The sequence below is a fragment of the Hemitrygon akajei genome, chromosome 2, assembly GCF_048418815.1.
Source record: "Hemitrygon akajei chromosome 2, sHemAka1.3, whole genome shotgun sequence".
Classification (NCBI taxonomy): domain Eukaryota; kingdom Metazoa; phylum Chordata; class Chondrichthyes; order Myliobatiformes; family Dasyatidae; genus Hemitrygon; species Hemitrygon akajei.
Genome location: NC_133125.1, coordinates 8608742 through 8620918, shown reverse-complemented (window position 1 = coordinate 8620918; position 12177 = coordinate 8608742). Strand labels below are relative to the sequence as shown.

The 12177-nt window shown below is 42.5% G+C and overlaps 1 long non-coding RNA gene across 1 annotated transcript in view; it reads left to right on the top strand.

Annotated features, from left to right (window-relative positions):
• The window catches only part of LOC140738943 (uncharacterized), a 39318-nt gene that overhangs the window by 8188 nt on the left and 18953 nt on the right, over positions 1–12177 (top strand). Inside the window, exon 2 of the long non-coding RNA XR_012101483.1 lies at positions 8373–8655. This is a non-coding gene — a long non-coding RNA (uncharacterized lncRNA). The remainder of the gene's footprint in view (positions 1–8372; positions 8656–12177) is intronic.

Below are 12177 nucleotides of genomic sequence, written 5' to 3'. Positions count from 1 at the left end.
GTTGCAAGACTACATTATTCGTTATGCCGTCACTCGTTTGTAAATATGATTGTAATTTTACGGTATCGCGGTGATTTCAGCTTCATGTTCTTTTTCAAGGGAACTTCTTAAGACGCTAACTTTCTTGCAAGACTTAAATATATATGTACAAATTATCACAACTATTGATGCTTGACTAGTTTGATCTCCTATTTGAAAGTTTCTACATCCAAATTACTTTGGGGAGTTGTAAAATAAAACATAATTTTACATCATTCTCCAGAGAAAAATAAATAACAAGTTCATGGTCACCTTCAACACTCACAGATGTACCAATAGAAAGGAATAAATGTTGACATTGAGGATACAAGAAGATACGCGTTACTAAGCTTAAAGAAACTGTTTTTTCCCCCGTTAATCAGATTGAACGTGACGCAGTTGACGCTTTTCCAATCGTCCAAAACTCTTATGTTATAATCTTGCCGGGAGATAGTGAGCTTGTATATTATCCTGCTCTCTGGAGTTTTGAATATGATCGGCAGTGAATAGAAAAATTAAAGTCAAATGAACATCGAATATGTAGGCAAAATAACAAACTGTGACAGTGTACGCCGCGGGACGACTTATCGAAATACAACCCGGCATTTATAATTTTCAACATATGTTTAAAGACAGTTCACTAATCCCAAATCTTAGAATGCGTAATATTTCCACAGCTAGCGAAATTTCCTTAAGTTTACAGTTTTAAAGATGGTCTAAACGATTACATTTGTGACATAACCTACCCATCGGGACAATTTCATTTTGTACACCGGCTTCTTGAACGTCTGATGTACAAAGGCCACGGAAGCTAAAAATCGGATTACAAAGGATTTACATCGGAAAGGATTAATTTTAGTTAATGTATGATTTTTAAATGGAAAATATCGCCAAAAATGTAAAGAAGATCCACAGGATAAACAAAATAGTAGTTAGATTACAACACTTTGAGTCTTCGTTACTCTGAGGTGGTTTCTGAAAACGAGGAACGAAACAAGTAAGAGCTTCAGCAGTTTAAAAAAAGCGGAGTCAAAAGAAATATAATTAATTATACATTTAGGCAAGCATAATTGGACTTGGAAGAATAGCTGCGATAAATATTTGATTGGAAAACAACTATCATAACAAAACACAGTTGAAAGAATTTCAAAGTTCAAAGTTCAAAGTAAATTTATTATCAAAAAGTATATTTATGTCGCCATATATAACCCTGAGATTCACTTTCTAGCGGACATTCAAAGCAGAAGAGAGAAACATGATCAAATCAATGGAAATCTACACACAAACAAGACTGACAAACAGTTCAAATAAAAGGAATAAATAATTAAATAAACATTACCAAGACCACAAGTTGCAGGGTTTGTCGTTCTACATTTGTGATAAAGACGGGAGGTAAAATAGAACAGTGAATTGTAGAGTATGTCCAGTTTAGATTATAAATGCATTCGCGAGAGAATAAACAAGAAATATCAATGTAAACATTGAGTGCTCAGCCGATTAAGTACCAATTATTGACAGAACAATTTTCGTAATCTGCAATGATAAACACAAGAGCTGGAAATCCGGAGTAACACGCACAAAATGCGGGAGGAAATCAGCAGGTCAGGCAGCATCCATGGAACGGAATCACGAGTCAACGTTTCGGGCCGAATCCTGATGAAGGGTCTCAGCTCGAAACGTTAACGATAACACTGGCGAGTCTCCGTGTTTTTTGACTCTGTGACTCCTTCCCATAGATGCTGCCTGGCCTTCTGAGTTCCTCCAATATTTCGTGCGTGGTTACTTCGCAAAATATGCGATTTATGACACTGAAAATGAATAATTATCTCTGAAATATAATTGCTTGTTTTGGAAATGTTACATAATTAGAATGACCTTTACGTCAAGTGTTTGGTGACGCACATTGACTCAAATCTCGATGCAGTGCAGAGGTCTTGCTGTAAGGTATTGTCTTTATGTGGATGAACAATAAGAGGGAACAGTCCAAAGGATAGGCTGTCATAATTCTATTGAACTCGCCTCGGCTTTTCTATATAAAAAATTGGGCATAATGGATATGAATAAAACTATTTACTGAGCCGATATAAGAACGCGCGTTCCAGACTCACTCAACGCTTCACACACAAAATGCTGGAGGAACTCAGCAGGTTAGGCGGCATCTATGGAAGTGAATGAACGGTCAATGTTTCAAACCGAGACTCTTCTTCAGGAATGGTGAAAGAGTGAGAGGGTCTCGGCCGGAAATCTCGAGTCTTTATTCTCCTCCACAGACGCTGCCTGACCTGGAGTGTTTCTCCTCTGCATTTCGTGTGTGTTCTGAATTTCCAGCGGTTGCAGAATCTCACGTGTTCACTCAAAGTTTCTCAAACTTTATCAAGCAAAAAAAACGGAACAAAAGTTTTCATAAATGTTTATTCTAAACAAACATTTATCAATTCACTGAACCGTTTTTAAAATTTAGTTGACTAAGGTAAAATTAATACACGGGGCTGCGGCGACCGTTAATTTGATTTGACCGGATTCGTGTCTTTTTTCACAGTCGGATACTTCGGCAAAGCGTTAGCTGTCTCAGAATTTAAATAATCAGTGCATTAAGATTTGAGGCGGTCATCATTCATAGTTTGACTAAATTTTGTACCAGAAATCAGAGCGTGGAAATGGCGGGTTAAAACAAGCCAGAACTAATGCATTTACCTTTTGTGCCCCAGAGTGAACGGGAACAGTAAGATTTCCAATGGAAACACAATCCTTCTGTCACAGTGGAAGATTTGCTTCAAGAACTCAAATTAATTCTTACCGTTATTACTGAAATGGATAAAGCAACAATTATTCCTAGAGAATTTATTTTTGAGAGCAGGGGGTGGTGATACTGTAAATTGACGGGGAAGATTGGAGTGATATGCATTAAGTACAGTTTATATATTCAGCGATCCCTAGCGGCAGCTTGGGGAAAGGACCGGACGGTGAACAGTTTGACTAACTTCAGAGAACTCCGACATCGAGCAAAAGACATTAAGGACATATATTTGAATTCCAAGAGTAGTTTTACATCCTGAATTTATTTTAATATATCTTCTCTGTTTGTTTAATGATTAACCGAGTATATAGAAAAAAGAGTTAAATATAAATTAAATATCAATTAAATATCAAATTTAAACTTATCTCCAAAGAGATGCCCAGCATCTCTATTACCACTGAAAACAGTAAAAAATAATCGAAACATTAGCACGACCCCGATATCTTAATAACAATCCTAACACAATTGCCCTAGCCCCGATATATGGTAAATGAAAGGTATCAATGAAAGGCAAACTCTAGTTACAGTTAATCACAAAAAAAAAGAATGGAAATTGCAACACGCGCACACAATGCTGGAGGAACTCAGCTGGTCAGGCAGCATCTTTGCAGAATAATAAACAGTCGACGATTCGGGCCGAGACCCTTCCTCAGGGCTGGAAAGGAAGATGCCAGAAAGGATTCCCATCTGGGGTCCGCGGACCCTTCGGTTAATGGTAGGGGTCCACAAAAAGGTTCGGGACCCCTGCTAAGAAATCGCAAGAGTTGAGTGTTAAATGCTATACCAATTGAAAATCAAATAGCGAATTTTAAGTGGATTGTATAAAATCTTTTATATGAAGTTCGCCGATCTGTGGCAAGAAATTAATGCAGGCTCTGATATAGTTCGAACAGCTTGACATTCTCTCAAAGTTCCGGGGAATGTTTACATTTTTGCAAGAGCCTCTGATTTTCCAAGTATTGGCAGCAAATATGTAGAACAACCGGGAAATTAAAAATATAAGATCTGGAATAACAAAGCCAAAGGGGAAACGAGCCTGTATGCCTGTATAAAACTTTAAAAACACACCCCACAAAGTGCAGGAAGACGGGCCAGACGGTAGGTTCATTGTAAATTGTAACTTGTCCCCGGATTAGGCAAGAGTTAAATATGTGCATTGCTGGGCGGCGCAGCCGGAAGGGCCGGAAGGGCCTGACCCCGCCTGTATCTCAATATGTAAGTTTCAGGACCTAGGTCAGTGATTCTGATTCTGATTTACTGTACTCAAGAACTTGGGAGTTCAGTTCAGATCTAATCAGACCCTGTTTCATAAATTCATTGTTCAAGTGGACTGGGGTGGAGGGGAAGATGTAAGGCACTGCATCCCCGCTAGCCTGCAGATCACCCTTGGGAAAGGTGTAACACCTGCTTCAGGGTCATGTGAAGCCACAGGATAAGGTGGTGAGTGGCTGTATGAGCAGCTGGTGCACATCACAAGTACTGGCTATGCAACCACTGATGCGAGCAGACAGTCGCTGAAGTATTGATAATGGCTTGAGGTCACTCATATTGTAAAGACACTGCCCAGAAGGTGGCAATGGCAAACCACTTCTGTAGAATTTACCAAAAGAACAGTCATGGTCAAAAGATCATGATCACCTGCATTATACTGCATGGCACATAATGATGATGTGAATTTATACACTTCTATCAGGTCACTCCCCACCAGACTTTTTTGCACCATAGAATTCAGACACACCCTATCCTTCTCTTCAATAACTATCCTCTTCAACCCAGGTGACATCCTGATTAATCTTCTCTGCATCTCCTAGTTACTGAGCATGTCCTGCCCGATTACCCAAAATACATCACTTCACACTTGTCACGATTAAATTCAGTCTGTGAATGCTTTGCCCGACCTTGTAGAGTTGTACGTGACCAGAACAAAGAAGCAGGCAGGAAAAATTGTGGACTCTACCCAACCTGCAAACTTTCTTTTCCAAAGGTTCCCTTCCAGAAACACTACAGGGCTATTAAAACAAAACCTAACACTATCTTAAAAGTTCCTTCTTCCAGGCAGTTAATAGGATCAAACATTCTGGTTGGCCCCGCACCCCCCTCTATCAATTACTCCCATCACCGCATTGCACTGTACACACTTTAAACCACTTTTCATAATGTTCTTTATCTATTTATGCAGGTTTTATTCTATATCCATCATTACATCTCTAACTATCAGCTTTTTTATTAAAAAATTATTTTTAGATAATTCTTTATTCTTTATATTTGCTGAATTCTTCTTCTTCTTAAACCCATCATCCTGACTAGGGCATAGGCCTCCAACCGTAGCTCACCAGAGACCTTTGATCTGGACCAGTCTTTCACATTGTCTCCAGGTGTTGCTCACCTGTGGTGTATCCTTCCTCTCCCAGGATGAAAGGAAGAGGTCTTTGGAGCTTCTTTTGCCACTTCTGCAGCACTGGGTTTTTACAGGATGGGCTTGCTAGCCCAATGCCCAGTTCTCCTCTTTTCACATCATCTGTGGCAGAGTTATGCTTGATGAATATTGTTGCATGATGCACCAATGTACCACATCAAATTCCTAATACATGTATATGCATACAGCAAATAAAGCTGATCTCCAATTCTTGATTCTTGACAACTTTCCGCACCCTCACAGCATCAACAACTTTCAACTTTATCATCTGTAAACTCATTAATTACAGCTCCTGCAATGACATCTAAACATCATAAACAAGGGTGTCAGTATAATTCTTGTGGTACACCACTGGTCACAGATTGCCAGTTCGAAAAGCATCTTTCTGAATAATATCACTAACTCATTTAGTTAACTTGCCCTGAATTATATGTGCCTTAACCATCTGGACCAGCCTACTCTATGATATATCATCAAATGTTTTATTACAGTCCACACAGCAGGTAATCTTTACTGCACAGGATTAGAAAAAGCTGTAGAAAGTTGTGTGCTCGGCCAACTCTATCATGGACACTAGCCTATTTAACCTTATCTTAAAAATAGAACTGGTGAGATGGTAGAAATGGGAACAATATATTGCAAACAGTGATTATATAGCTGTAAATTTTTAAGGAACTTATGGAAAGGGATAAAGGTTGGTCCTCAAGTTAAGGTCTTAAACAGAGGAGAAGCTGATTTCAATGGTGTATGAGAGAACCTTGCAAAAGTAAATTGGGAGTAGATATGTACTGATAAACAACAACTGATAGTCAGAGTCCTATAAAACAGAGTTCAGGGCCAACATGTTTCAGTAAGGGTGAAAGGCAAAGACAGCAAGATTAGGGAACCTTGAATGACAGTGGATATTGAAGGTCTGAATTTCCAGCATTCCTCAATGTTGCAAAACAAAAGAGCTGATTGTGGACTACAGGAGGAATGGAGACAGGTTAACCCCTGTTGACATCAGTGGATTTGGGGTTGAGAGGGTGAACAGCTTTAAGTTCCTCGGCATAAACACCACCGAGGATCTCATGTGGTCTGTACATACCGGCTGTGTGGTGAAGAAAGCAAAACAGCACCTCTTTCACTTCAGACAGTTAAGGAAGTTTGGTGTGGGCCCCCAAATCCTAAAAACTTTCTACAGGGGCACAATTAAGAGCATCCTGACGGGCTGCATCGCTGCCTGGTATGGGAACCATACTTTCCTCAATCGCAGGACTCTGCAGAGAATGGTGCAGACAGCCCAGTGGATCTGTAGACGTGAACTTCCCACTATTCAGGACATTTACAAGGACACACGAGTGAACCTGCAGATGCTGGAAATAAATAAAAACACAAAATGCTGGCAGAACTCAGCAGGCCAGACAGCATCTATAGGAGGAGGTAGTGACAACGTTTCAGGTCAAAACCCTTCATCAGGAGTGAAGTAACATGGGATGGTCAAGGGGGGGATAGGAAATGGGGGGAGGGATGAAGTAGAGAGCTGGGAAGTGATAGGCTGGAGGGAAATGGGCTAGGGGAAAGGCGGAGAATTATGGGAAATAAAAGAGAAAGAAAAATAGGGCTGGGGGAAGATTATAGTGAGGAGGGAAAAAAGAGAGAGAAAGAGAACCAGACTAAAATAATAGATATGGATGGGGGTAAGGGGGGGCAGGGGTATCAACGGAGGTCAGTGAGTTGGATGTTCATGCCGGCAGGTAGGAGGCTACCTAGGTATTGCTCCATCGACCTGCGTGTGGCCTCATCTTGACGGTAGAGGAGGCCATGGACAGACATGTCGGAGTGGGAGTGGTCTGTGGAATTGAAGTGTGTGGCCACAGGGAGATCCCGCCACTGCTGGAGGACTGAGCGCCGGTGTTCGGCGAAACGGTCTCCCAGTCTGCGGCGGGTCTCCCCAATGTATAAATGGCCACGTTGGGAGCACCGGATACACACCTGCCCCCACACTTCTTCCCTCACCACCATCCCAGGCCCCAGACAGTCCTTTCAGGTGAGGCACCACTTCACCTGCTAGTCAACTGGCAGTGATATACTGTATCCCGATGTGGTCATTTATACATTGGGGAGACCCGCCGCAGATTGGGAGACCGTTTCGCCGAACACCAGCGCTTGGTGCTCCAGCAGTGGTGGGATTTCCCTGTGGCCACACACTTCAATTCCACAGACCACTCGCACTCCGACATGTCTGTCCATGGCCGCCTCTACCGTCAAGATGAGGCCACACGCAGGTCAATGGAGCAATACCTAGGTAGCCTCCTGCCTGCCGGCATGAACATCCAACTCACAGACCTCCGTTGATACCCCTGCAACCCCCCCTTACCCCATCCCTATCTATTATTTTAGTCTGGTTCTCTTTCTCTCTCTTTTTCCCCCCTCACTATAATCTCCCCCCAGCCCTACCTTTCTTTCTCTTTTATTTCCCGTAATTCTCCACCATCCCCCAGCCCATTTCTCTCTAGCCTATCACTTCCCAGCTCTCTACTTCATCCCTCCCCCCACTTCTTATCCCCTCTCCACTATCCCATGTTACTTCACTCCTGATGAAGGGTTTTGGCCCGAAACATCGTCACTACCTCCTCCCATAGATGCTGTCTGGTCTGCTGAGTTCTGCCAGCATTTTGTGTTTTCATTCATAAAGACAGGTGTGTAAAAAGTGCCCGAAGGATCACTGGGGACCCGAGTCACCACAACCACAAACTGTTCCAGCTGCTACCATCTGGGAAATGGTACCGCAGCATAAAAGCCAGGACCAACAGGCTCTGGGACAGCTTCTTCCAGCAGAACATCAGAATGATGAATTCATGCTGACGCAACTATATTTCTATGTTATATTGACTACCCTGTTGTACATAATATTTATTATAAATTATGTACTATAATTGCACATAACACATTTGAACGGAGACATAACATAAAGATTTTTACTCCTCATGTATATGAAGGATGTAAGTAATAAAGTCAATTCAATTCAATTCATGTTTATGTACATTTCTGAAGTTAAGGGGGTGATCTTGGATAATCTGCGTGGCTTTGTGCAAGGAAAATCCAGTCTAACTAATTTGATTGATTGCTTTTCTCTCATGCTTTTCTTTTCTTTTCAAGGTGGCTGGGATCCTGTCGGAGTTCGTGATCTATAGCTGCAACTCAAACTATGGTTCTCTGCGAGTGGTGGGCTTTCACCGTGCGGCCTGGCGTTTCAATATCTCTAGGTGTGGCCTAGAAGATGCGTTCCTTTGGGGTGCCGCCATGTTGTGGATGACCCAGTTCCTCGCCAATGCCGCCAAATGAAGTGTCGTGGGAGGCCGAAGCATCGGGGCAGCAGGCCTTGTGTGCTGCAGCCAGAAGAAGGCCTCTGTGCTCGAGTGATCCTTGCTCTCTGTTGATGGTGAGTGAGAGCCTGTCAGTCCCGGAGCCGGGGACTCGGAGAAGCAACGAGGATGATTGTAAAATTGGTTCAACCTCTCTCTCCCTCGCTGGTGAAAGAGAGCTTGTCTGAGACACTGAAGTGTTGGGTTCTGGACTATAGTTTTCTAATGGATTCTAGGTCAAGGTCTGTTTGGGGGCTTTTGCTATTGCTTGCATGCTGGGGGTTGGGGGTTGGTGCTATTGCTGGTGCAAGTGGTGGGAGGGAGATAGGAGGGTCGATACTTCTGCTGCTGCTTGTGCACGGGAGGGGTGGGGGGGCCTTTGCGGTTCTGACTGTGGATGTGTACAAATAATAAGAATTTCAGGTTGTATGCTGCATACATTCTCTGATGTTAATTTGAACTATTTGAATACACTAGAAGAGTTCTTTCTATATCGTCTCAAATACCCATTTTGATACACTTAACAAATTCCACCCTGACTAAGCCCCTTCTACTAAAGGAATTACATTCCAAGTTTACCAGTGCACCAGGGCAAGCTTGCTGCCTGGATGTGTAACAGCGTGGTATCATGAGCCCTGTGGCCTGTGCACCTATATTTGTTATCGTTGTTTTATCTAGAGTCATTAAGCACTTGTTCAAGTTAAGTGAAATTTGTTGTCATTTAATTACATACATGAAATGTTAATATCCACACAATGTATATAGAAACAAGACAATGTTTCTTCAAACCAGGGTAAAGCACAGTAGTACACATAGCACACAATAACTTATGAAGGTAAGGATAGAATCTATAGATGGATCACACATAAATAATAAACTAAGGTGCATTAATACTAAATATTGTAAGGTACAGAACAAATTAACCAGTGATACCTTGAAAATGATGTGGCTGGGAGTTCATTAGCTGATTGGCCTGGGGGAAGAAACTGTTTCTCATCCTGACCGTTCTTGTTTTTATGCATCGGAGTCTCCTGCCTGATGGTAGAAAGTCAAAGAGGATGCTGGATGGATGGGTGGGATCCTTGATAATACTAAGGGCCCTGTGTACACAGCACTCCTGATAAATGTCCCCGATGGGTGGTAGGGAGACACCTATGATCCTCTCGGCCGTTCTCACAGTCCCTTGTAGGGAATTCCGGTCTGATGCTCAACTGCTCCTATACCAGATGGAGATGCAACTTGTCAGGATGCTCTCAGTGGTGCTCCTGTAAAACACAGTAAAGATGGGGGATGGGAGCCTTGCTTGCCTCAGTCTTCTTAGGAAGTGAGGCATTGCTGTGACTTCTTGTTCAGGGAGATGATATTAAGGGACCAGTTGAGGTAATCCGTGATGTGACCTTGCAGGGACTTGGTGCACTTAACTCTCTCTGTGGAGGATCGATGAACTTGCATATGCGGGATGGTTTGTCAGCACCTTCCTAAAGTCTACAATGATTTCCTTTATCTTATCCATGTTCAGGTTTAGATTGTTCTTCTCACACCAATCCACCAGCCACTCCACTTCCTCTTTATATGCTGCCTTGTTATCACTCTTGATAAGACCAACCACGGCTGTGTTATCCACAAACTTAATGACACTTGTGTTTTCTGTTTGATCTTGCAAGTCTATTTTGACTGGCTTGGGTTTTCTGTGTACAACTATCATTTGATTGGGACTCCCAATTAGCGATTACCGTGGGGACCTTGTGTTCTGAGAATGATTTGTGTCGTGGTATTGCTTGGTCAAGCCATCGATATTCTGTTGGATTTCCTATGAATAAATGTTTGTTTCAGTCTTTACATGGGAATCTGCCATTCCTCCGCACCTGAGTTCAGCCGACTGTCAGCGCCCACCATGACATTTGTATAGCAACGGGTGCCTGGGATAGCTGGCCTGTCATGAAGAGCAAATAAGCAGTTTACGTCTCTATTTTGCAGAGTTTAGAAAAACATGAGGTAACCACTCAAGTATACAAAGATGTGAGGAGAATATCTCTAGTTTAGAAGTCTAGAACCAGGAATCAGTCTTAAGATAAGGGATGGACCAGTTAGGAATGAAGTGGTAATGCCAAAAGAGCACATGTGCAATGGCCACTTTATTAGGCACACCTGAACACCCAACCATTAATGCAAATATCTAATCAGCCAATCATCTGGCAGCAACTGAATACATAAAGGCATGTAGACATGGTCAAGAGGTTCCGTTGTTAACAGAATGGGGAAGTAATGTTATCTAAGTGACTATGGCTGTGGAATGATAGTTGGTGCCAGTGGTGCCAGATGGGGTGGTTTGAGTATCTCAGAAGCTGCTGATTTCCTGGCATTTTCACACATAATACTCTCTAGGAATTTTACAGAGAATGGTGTGAAACCAGTGAGTGGCAGTTCTGTGGGGGAAAAGCCTTGTTAAAGAGAGAGCTCAGAGGAGAACGACCAGACGGTTTCTATATGACCTGAAGGTACAGTAAATCAGATAGCCACCCATTACAACAGTGGGCCACCCAATACAACAGTGGTCTGCAGAAGAGCTTCTCTGAATGAGCCTCAAAGTGGATTAGAACAGCAGAAAACCACGAGCCTACCCTCAGTTGACACTTTATTAGGTATGGAAGATTCCAAGTCAAGTGGCCACTGAGTGTATGCATGTGTGTATGCGTGTCGGCAAAATGAAACAAATTGCATGATATTTCTGAGTGATAGTGAACCTGATTCTGGTATGGGTCTTTATTGTGGACTGAGAGTGGGAAGGGGCAGGGGAGAGGGGAAGGAGTGAGAAGCACTGGAGAGACGTTCTGTAATGGTCAATAATACCAATCGTTTGGAATCAAATGACCTTGCCTAGTGTCTCAGGGCTGGGTGTGTCTGCATCTGTGCCACCATTACCCCTACCCCAGCACTCCTTCTCTGCCACCTGTCCCACACCCTTGCTGTGGTGCTCCACCCTCACCATTCCAAACATCCTTTGCTCCCACCAAATCTACAAATTTGCTCTTCGGCTCTCATTGACAAACACAGTACTGTGCAAAAGCCTTAGGCATCCTAGCTATATATATATATGTGTCTAAAGCGTTTTCACAGCATTGGCTGGTAAAATGAATGCCATCAATACTGACCAACTTCACCATATAAATATTGGTGATATTTACAACCCTGAGCTTAGGTCACTCTTCTGAACTCCAGGGAATACAGCCCAAGAGCTGCCAGACATTCCTCATATGATAACCCTTTCATTCCTGGTATCATTCTTGTGAATCTTCTCTGAACCCTTTCCAATGTCAGTATATCCTTTCTAAAACAAAGACCCCAAAACTGCACACAATACTCTAAGTGTGGGCTCATAAGTGGATTATAAAGCCTCAATATCACATCCCTGCTCTTATATTCTACACCTCTAGAAATGAATGCCAACATTGCATTAGCCTTCTTCACCACCGACTCAACCTGGAGGTTAACCTTTAGGGTATGCTGCACAACGACTCCCAAGTCCTTTTGCAACTCTGCATTTTGATTTCTCTCCCCATCTAAATAATAGTCTGCCCATTTATTTCTTCCACCAAAGT